Here is a 9,718-nt window from a genome sequence, read left to right on the forward strand (position 1 = left end):
TTGGCAGCTTCAAGTAATTCCTCTAATTTCTGCAGCTCACTGTACAAAAGACATTTCTGAAGGAAACCTTCAAATAATCATGGAAAAGCATAGACATTTTGCAGTATGATCTGACACATTAGCTTTTCCTGAAAATGATGGCTGGATTCAATGACAGAAGATGCATTTTCTCCCTACTTAGTCCAACTTGGGTTTAGCTGGAGGTTCACAGGACTCAGGCAACGTGGTATGGGGAAAAAGGTCAAGGCAAGTACGGCTTTCAGTGCTCCTGTATGACAGGGTTACTTAGCTGTTATTGATGAAGGATACCTAGTGGTCTACCAGGATCACTGTAGGTTTTATTCAATGAGTTATATGCTTGTGGTAAACAAGAAAGTTGATTTTGAGGGGCAAGTCTGTGGTTGCAAATCCTTTTCCTACACAAAACCAAGATGATTTAATTGAACTTTGCCTGCTGCTTCACTGTTTCCAGACATATTGAACAGCAGTCTGGGTTTTCCAGACAATTATTTGCCCTTTGTTCCATTATGTACATCTCTCTGCATTTCCTTGCAGCCATATGGGCTGATGTAAAAATACCAAAGTCACCAACAACAGCTTTAGTTATAAATAGTCCTAGGAGAAAGTAATCTAAGTTTCAGTATGAGCAGGTGTTAAAATTACATGCATCTGGGAAAAATCAGCATTCTGTAACACCCTCTGATAAGGCTGGCATGCATATTAGCAAGCACTCACCACAGCTCCTCTGGCACATTTAATTTAATTTAGCATTAGCAGAACTATGGAAGCTGAAGAAAAGGACAAAACCCTCCATAAACCTATGAACAGCTTCCCCTTGCCTCTTGAGATGCAAATACTACCATTTTCCCCTAAAACGGTGATCTTTGATAAAGCTATCCTTTTATGCTAATATAAAAAGTTATTAGTATTCAGCAGTGGAGGCTCTGGAGAGCTATTTCTAACAGTTTAAAAATAGAATTTAAAAATGTTCCTTTAAACATCACCAAGGGAAATTGCACAGTCAGGAGAGAAATTGCTTACAGTTATACACAAACCCATGGTACTTAGAGGAAATAAAGGTCTTCAGTCACAGAGCATCCATTTGTGTCCTTGGGAACACAGGAAAAGGGGAAAGAGAACTTGAAGCTAAGCAAATGCAATGTTTTTTTGAGACTGGGCTGAAGGACTTTGTGCAAAACAACTGTTCAGATACAGTGAAAAGAGTACAGAACTGTGGGCAAGGAATGAACACTCAACTGACAGTCAAAGGCCATGTTTTTTGGATGCACAGGTAGGTCAGGAAACTCATCAGTTGTAGTCATTCAAAGAAGAACATTATTTCCTAAAAGCATCTTTATCTTCTAGACCATAAGAAGCTTTCAGGTAACTGGGGTGACCATAGACCTCTCCTGAGTGTCTTTCTCTTTTCTCAACGCTCATCATTGATCAACAGACAGTGTAGCCTAAAGGTACAGAGACTCAAAATTCGTATCCAGTGATGAACACTATCTGATACACCACTTTTCTACCCTCCTCAAAAGTTTTAAAAGCCTCCTTAGGATCCTGTGAAGGTGAGAAGCAGAGCATATAGTCAAATCATGATGTGGTGGGTATGGATATCTAGGGGAGCCCTGCTCCTAACTCCCCATTCACAAAATCATGAGTACTTATAGACTAGAATGAACTATGGATAGTAGCATTTTAAGGAAGAGGAGGATACTTCTCTATAGAAATACAGTTCACTAAATAACATTTTGCCTGTATTTGCTAAGGGTGCAGGACAACTGACACTATGTCCAAAGTCAAGAGAGACAAAAAATGCTGCTTACACTCCAAAAAGAGGGCTCGATGGAAGCAAACACCGAATCTGGATAATCTGGGATTTCTTTCCTCCCCAGCCCCCTCTTTCTATCCCCTAAGGCCATAGATCACTCTTTAATGGCATATTACAATAATAAAATCTTTTCACAAAGCCACTTAAAGGAATTTATTGTAGTTCCACACAATACCACATGTTTATTTCTCTTCTGAAATCATGTTTTCTCTCTGCTAAGCTAAGAGTAATAGCTGCTGAATACTGATTAGGGTTTTCCTTATTTGATTACTGTTAATTAGAGTCAAGCATGTAGTGCATCAGACAGGAGGACTGCAGATCATCGTGACACTTCAAACAGCCTGTTTAACTTCAGCAGAGCCTATTCAAAGTTTGAGGTCAGAATAAATCTTCACAGAGTTGTTTATGCATAGTTGTGTAACATTACGCAGCATGAGGTACTGGACTGTTGGGTTAATTAGTCTAAGAGCCTGTCAGGAGCAGCTCACCTCCAGGTTTACCACTGGAAATTGCAATTAGCATGAAACAGTTTTCTTTTTTGGTCCAATTTCTCCCACACAAATCATTCTCACAGATGTCTTGCCCAAGTAACCAAGGACTGTACCCAGTCAGCATTCACTCACCCTCCTCAACTGGTGTCTCCATGGGACGTCTGAAGTAACATCAAAGGGTTAGGCTAATCCCAGTTGATCTTGGAAAAAGTCCAGGGGCTTTTGAGGCTTTAAGGTTGTGATTAAAGAATACACCTGTCTGCCCCAGTAATGAGGTCAAACTATCTTTGCCAACAACAGGCTGCTTTTCATCCTGGAGGAACTGTCAGAAAAAGGTGCAAGTATGAAGCAGTCAAACAGCCTTTCAGCATCAAGTAACAATCTCTACAAAGCCACAACTGTAACAGAAATTCCCCCCCCCCCAAAACCTTAGTCAAATTCCTATTCTTAATATTCTTAGTATGATTTGCATAAACTGCAAATGACATATGGTGCCGAATTACTTTACACACAATGCTGGAATTTATTGATATTGTCTAGGTTATCTGAAGGTAATGCAATCTACACAGAAGCTATTTTTGAAACAGGGACAACTTAAAATTTACTTAAACTCCAAAACTAAAAGTAAATACTATCTTCTCCCTCAAATTCTCAGGGATATAGACGTTTAACAGTTAATCCACAACTATTCAGAAAATCAATAATGAAGTTCCCACTTCAGTTTGCAATTAAGCAACATCTTTTTCTCAGTATTGTTCTCAATACTAGATAGCAATTTACCTTGCAGCTGAGCTTACCAAGTTACAGGTGTGAAACAACTAACCTGCTATCCCTCACATCAGCCAACCACAAGATATTAAAGGAGACTGAAATTGGCTGGAAAGAGAAATAAATTATTTTACCTCATGTCAGACTCACTATCTGTTCAGGCCCATCTGCTTGTGCTAATTTCAGGGTCAAGCAATTAAGATATGAGAGTTTTCCCCATATATGGGTCACAGTTATTCAGGAGAAGGACTTGTGCTCATTAGTCACATATAAAATTAACTGCATTATATGCCAGAGAGAGACCATCAGGCCCGTCAGGTGGCATTGAAGATAAAACTTTTTTTCTGCAAGGTATTCAGAATTTATTATAAAAATATACTTAATAAGGGATGGAATTAAAAGTAAAGACATACTCTTTGGAGAAAACAATCTCAATTCTTTAAGGAGGTATGTCTTTTGTAAATATTTAAAACAGTTTCAGCCATCAGGAACTGCAGGAAATTCTCTTTTCTGCTAATTTTTTTAACCCCACAACTCAACAGGGTTATGTTGGTGGTGCAGATTTACCTGGCACCACTGTCTCCAGCTCCTTCTCAATGCTCTCACATTAATAATATTCCCAGTGCTCTGGCAAAGCTTGTCAATGTCCCTGACTCCCTCTCTCGGAGGGGAGCCAAAGGACCTGTGCTGAACATCAACACAGGAGGTTGAATTCCTTAAAACATTCAGGAAGCTGCCAATGCCTACCTGGCAGCATGTTCATAACAGGTCTTCACCTACCCCTGTCCAGAAAAGTTCATGGCATGCTGATTATCCACAGAGCCAACAGGAAGAGATAGGAGACTTTAAGTGGCGAAAAATGCTCTATTTTCCTGTAGTATTTGCAGTTTGTTAGCTATTGCTAACAGTGTGCTGTCGGTCACAGTGTGCTGTTCTGAAACCTATGCCTGCAGCGTATTAGAAAGTGAGGCAATTACTTGTACTTTTTAAAAAGGGTTTCATGTTTTGATAGGCCTTAATACGGTATATTAAACAGCTTTTACTACTGTTCAAAATAATTGTGGATCTTGATCAATTAATATACTTAACTGTCATGATAAATAAATACATCCATGAAGCTTCTCAAAGTCAGCTTTCTTCGCTCTTTTCTTGAGACTCTTATGTCAGAACTCCCTCAAGAGTTTACAAAAAAATTCTTTTATTTCTATCTTAAATTAGTACAGTAATCCTAAAATCCTAATCTACCCATTGCCAAACCAAAAGAAAAAAATCATGTTGCCATTCTTCTCTCCTTTTCCATAACTATTAAAACACTCAACTAGGAGACTAAAGATACTCTACTCGTTACTCTCACCTTTAGGGAACATCATATGAAGCTGCTATACTACATCTTCATCTTGTCAAGTGCATTGCTTGATTTCCTTTCTTCTCTTTTTAGTTATCAGTTCATTAAAACACCCTTGATTCTGCCATTCCTGAAGTTATCGAGACTTATTTTTAACCCAGCCCAGACACCAACTCAAGGGTGAACACAGCCAAACCAATGCGGTAATTTGCTCTTAAGACTATGAAACATTCTGTACTTGAGAAAGAAGGGATGTTTCTTTTTTCTTATCATTTGCAGTAAAGTGATGGTGGGGTATAGTGTCTCCCACCATCACCAGAACACTAGCATATGTGGCTCTACAACCAAAGGCAACTTCAAAGCCAATAGTTGAAATCAGAAAACATAAACTTAATTTTACGTGTGTTTTGTTAGGTTTTTTTTTCCTAAGGCTAATTAAAATGACATTTTTATGGAAAATACATGTGGTTTGCTTTGTTCTAATAACGCAATTAAAAGTTACTGTAAAATAGAGTGGACTTTCAATAAGCAAACACAAATGGTAATATAGTGGCCTTTCATATTGTTTAAAGATATTAGATGTTCCCGTAATATTAATGTTTAATTTATAATTAAGGAGATAAAATCCCTATTTCATCAGATACCTACTTAACTACAAAACTGGTACCTAATTTGCTATGAATTCAACTTTTTAATGCTTGAATCTCCAGTTATGTTTTCACTGCGTTAACAACAAGCCTTTGAAACGTTACCAGATTCATTCTAGGGAATTTGTTCAGTCACTTTTTGTGACTGTCCTACAGTTACCATGAAATGTATGAACTGTCTCCATATGGTATTTCCTACACAGCTTTAGATGATCTTTTTTACTCCAGCCTTGGGAAGCACCATGACCAGCAGGCGGAGGTAGAACATATATTTGGGGCAATTGTGGCATAAGTTTCTTCTAGCTTATGATTAATGGACAGCGTGATGAGCCTTGTCCTGATCCAGCTAATTGATTTTTCTGGGCTTTCCTTGGAGACACAAGAAATGTGAAGGAGTTCAGGACAGAAAACAGCTAATATACAAGTCACTTCTCACATTAATCCACATTAACTCCATCCTCCAACCCTGTTGGCAGCTCTACCAACACTCCTGCCCCTTCTGCTTCCTACTTATCAAATCTCTTACTGGCTGCCACAACTCGTGCAGGAAATCTATTTTAGTGTGCAACATCTACATGGCAAAAGTGTTTTTCCTGCTGTCAAACTGAAATCTTGCTACACTTCAGGATCCTACTAGTGCTGAACAGAGAACATGCAACTCTCAGTAAACACCACCAGGGATGTTTGCCTGCCCTACATCAACATAACTCTTAATTACCTCTCAGCTTGTGAATCTCCACAAGATCATGCTGTGCAGTTGATCATTCCTTTTTCTACAAAGAGATTCCTCCCTCTTGGAAGGTATCTTATTTGTTATAGCCAGTTTCCCCATTTTGTAGAGATCATTTCAATTTTAACCTTGTCTTCTGTCATTCTTGCAGTCTATCCTAGGTTCAAATCTAATAACACAATGCTATTCCACCAACCAGGTCATTAATAAATATGTTGAGCTGTATTAGAGCCTAGGCAGGTCCTTGCAGAATCCCAGTCAGTTCTTTCTTTCATTCTGACAGTTGATCACTGACAGTGCTCTAAATACAATTTTCAAAACAGCCTTGTACCCTCCTTATTAATTTCTTCCACATTATGTTTCCTAAGTCTGCTTATGAGACTGTAACATAGGACAGTGAACAAAGCCTTAACAAAGTCAGGGTACATGACATCTACCATCTCTTTTCTAACCACAAGACCGATTACCCTGGGAGGATTTGAGAAGGAAATTAAATTGGTTTGACATAATTTGTTTTCGACAGCTCCATGATAACTCTTAGTCATCCCCTGTGTTCTTTTCAGGTTTGTTGACTTTGATGCTCTTGGCAAAAGTAACATAATACTGATATTAATAGCAGGATCCATCTCACACTTAATAACAAACTTCATCCTAAATTCCTTTATTAAAATTTTACAGAATGTGAGAACTGACATCACGCAGCTATTAGAGACCATAAACACAGAAGTACTCAGTTATCTGTAACTTTTAAATTAGACAAGTGTGAGGGCATACAAATAATAAATTTCCAGTGTCTTAAAAGAGATCAAATTAAATTGGATTAATAATTTCGGTTGTCATAATTACAAATTTGGAGTATTAAGAAAAAAACTTGCCAGAAAGACATGGTATTGCAGCATATTGCCAGTAGTGCTGAGCCTCTCACTGAAATGCTATTGAGAAAGGCACATTCTAAGTGGAATAAAAACAGTTGTGTCCTAACTATGTCTATTAAGGGCTCAGTATTTAATTTTTATTTACTGCAGTTTGAACCCAGGTTTCAGATTACCAGCAATCTGAAAGTGTCACTATCTGTGTTGCTTTATCAGCAGCACTCCACAGAATGTAGCCCACGGATCACAGATGGAGGCCCAGCAGGCCACTACAATATCCTACACAGCTCAGAAAAAAATTTCCCATTTGTTCTACAAAATGCATGCTCATGGGTCATGTCCTGGATGCAGCCTGCAAAGAAGCTGTCTCAGGTCACAGCTCTCTTCTGCAGTCCTTCAGATGTGAACAGTAATAAGGCTGTGGCTGCAAGAACAATTATGGCAAATTGCTTCCTGATGACCTGTTTCTTAAGAACCCTTGTTGTCAGACCAAGACACAGGCATATCATATGTATCACAAAGGCACATCAAATCATAACAGGAGACTGTATAAGGCAAATGAAGATATAGGGTGGCATGAACACTCCCAGTTCATGACTCTACTCTTCACGTTCCTCACATTCATTTCAGTCATGGAAAAAATGCCACTTCAATAAAATGAAGACATTAGCATCAAAGTGCTTCCAAAATATTCTACTGCATTTCTATGACGAAAAGCTGAGTAACTGAGTGACAACTGCATGTGTCAGTGACAACCAAGGATAAAACTTCAATGGAACCATCATGCTACCAAGACAACCTGAACCATGCAACGAAAGATTGAATTTTAAACCAGCATCCAGGTCAATTTGAGGTCCTTTACAGCTGAAGTTCTATCCACTGATAATTTTACTGATAATTTTACACTTTCTCATCTAGGAAGACGTTGGAACTGTTCCTGTGAATACTAAAACCAATGAAGTCCTAAAATAAAAACACTGCTATGTAGAGAGGTAAGCTCCACACTTGACAAGAACAGTTTTGATTGATTTGTATATAAATAGAGAGACTGAGAATAGTTGAAAGATGCAATCTCAGAAAGACTTGATGTAGACATTGTAAAAGAAGGCTGCAGGGCTTTGTTTGCATTACATTCATAGGCACTCTCACCCTACTTTTAAGTATGTTATGAGAACAATTTGTTCCTTTACCTCTGCAGCTTCTATTGTTTCCTCCAGCTGCTATTCTAAAAAAATCTCATGTTTGAAATCTAATCAAGACTGAAAATATCCAGCTCACAGCTTTTGCTTTTATTACTAGTTAGTCTAAGAAATCAAAGAAAAATGACTACAGTTTTCCCTTAAGACACTTCTGATCTTGGAGAGTAATAAAAGGTGTTGTAGGAAGAAAGTGAGACATCACACATGGAGACAATTATGAGGAAGGAAGATGATGCTAAGGATTAAGCTGAAGTTAAGGACTGAGCTTTGAATTGTTCTCACTGTGGAAGATATGATACTCAATAAGACTTTGTCTTAGAGACATGAAACTGAACCTGAAAATAGGCTCTCAAGTCTTTCAAAAGGAATGTTGCAATCAATGATTGGCAGTTTGGTTCAACTGCAAGGCCAGAAATACAACAGAATCCACTCAAGATGCAGGGAAAGAAGACAATGGTACTCTTGGAAGATGTAGTGTTGAAAAGAGTACTTCTGTGCTAACTGAGCTAACTGAGACTGAAGTTTTGGGAAGTGCAGAGCTCTTTACGATGATGATCCCCCCTTTCCCAATGTGTTTGATTGTCCTGAGTCATCAAACAGATATTGAATGACTTCATCGTCTATTGTTGCTGACCTGCAAGTTTGTATGCCCAGCTGGGCTTGATAGTGAATGTTTGTGAATGTGATGTCTACTAAAATTAGTTCAGAAATTATGAGTGGAGAGTAGTCTCACAGTAACAAATGGGGGTAACTTGTTTATGAAACAAATAGAACATGGACGTCCTTGACATATAATTTAAAAATTCATTAAAAATCTCTTAGATCGTGGCTTCATCCCCACACAAAAGAGATGCCAGTATTTATCTGTCATATTTATCTATAATTTTCAGGGCTACACCCTTGAAAGATAAACCCAGTCACTCTTACCAATGCTCAACAATTCTGGAGATTAATACCTCATAGGGATGGAGTACCTCTCCTATGACAAAAGGCTGAGAAAGTTGGGGTTGTTAAGCCTGGAAAAGAGAAGGCTCCAAGGAGACATTATCGTGGGTTTCCACTTCTTGCAGGGGTCCTATAAGAAAGATGGGGGCAAACTTTTTAGCAGGGTCTGTTGTGATAGAACAAGAGGTAGTAGGTTTAAAACTGAAGGAAGATCGATTTAGTTCAGTTATAAGGAAGTGATTTTTCACAATGAGAGTGGTAAAACACTGGAACAGGTTGTCCAGAGAATTTGTGGATGTCCCATCCCAGGTAACATTCAAGGTTAGGTTGGAGAGGACTCTGAGCAACCTGGTCTAGTGGAAAGCGTCCCTGCTCATTGCAGGGAGCTTGGACTAGATGGCCTTTAAAAGTCCCTTTCAACTCAAACCATTATATGATTTTATGATTTAGTAGCTGATTTGATGTTATGATTTTAGTAGCTGATTTTCACCTACATATACAGTACCCAAATGCTGCTGTATTTATTCCCAAGGTTTGCACTAATCTGTGAGAACTGCACAGATGAGACAAGTGTAGTGGTAAGCATCAATTTCCAATGATCAAAATTGTTTTGTTAAACAACTTCATCATGGAAATTGATAGAATCTCACCCAGAGACAAGATGAAAGTAGAGCTGGAGAGGCAATATTCTCAGTCTGTGACAGGAGAGACCTTTGGCTGTATCTTATTTATCTTATTAAGCTTCCCAGAAAACAGACTAAATCACAGCATAGCTTTTAAGCTTTTTAATTTATTTTTTTTTTCTTTTTAAGGTCAAAGATTACTGAGCAGCTGAGGGCACAGGGTAAACTTTTGTTCCAAAACAATGCAACCCCTTTTAGCAGAGG

Source organism: Lepidothrix coronata, unplaced genomic scaffold, assembly GCF_001604755.1.
Source record: "Lepidothrix coronata isolate B3197 unplaced genomic scaffold, Lepidothrix_coronata-1.0 Scaffold21, whole genome shotgun sequence".
NCBI classification, from domain to species: domain Eukaryota; kingdom Metazoa; phylum Chordata; class Aves; order Passeriformes; family Pipridae; genus Lepidothrix; species Lepidothrix coronata.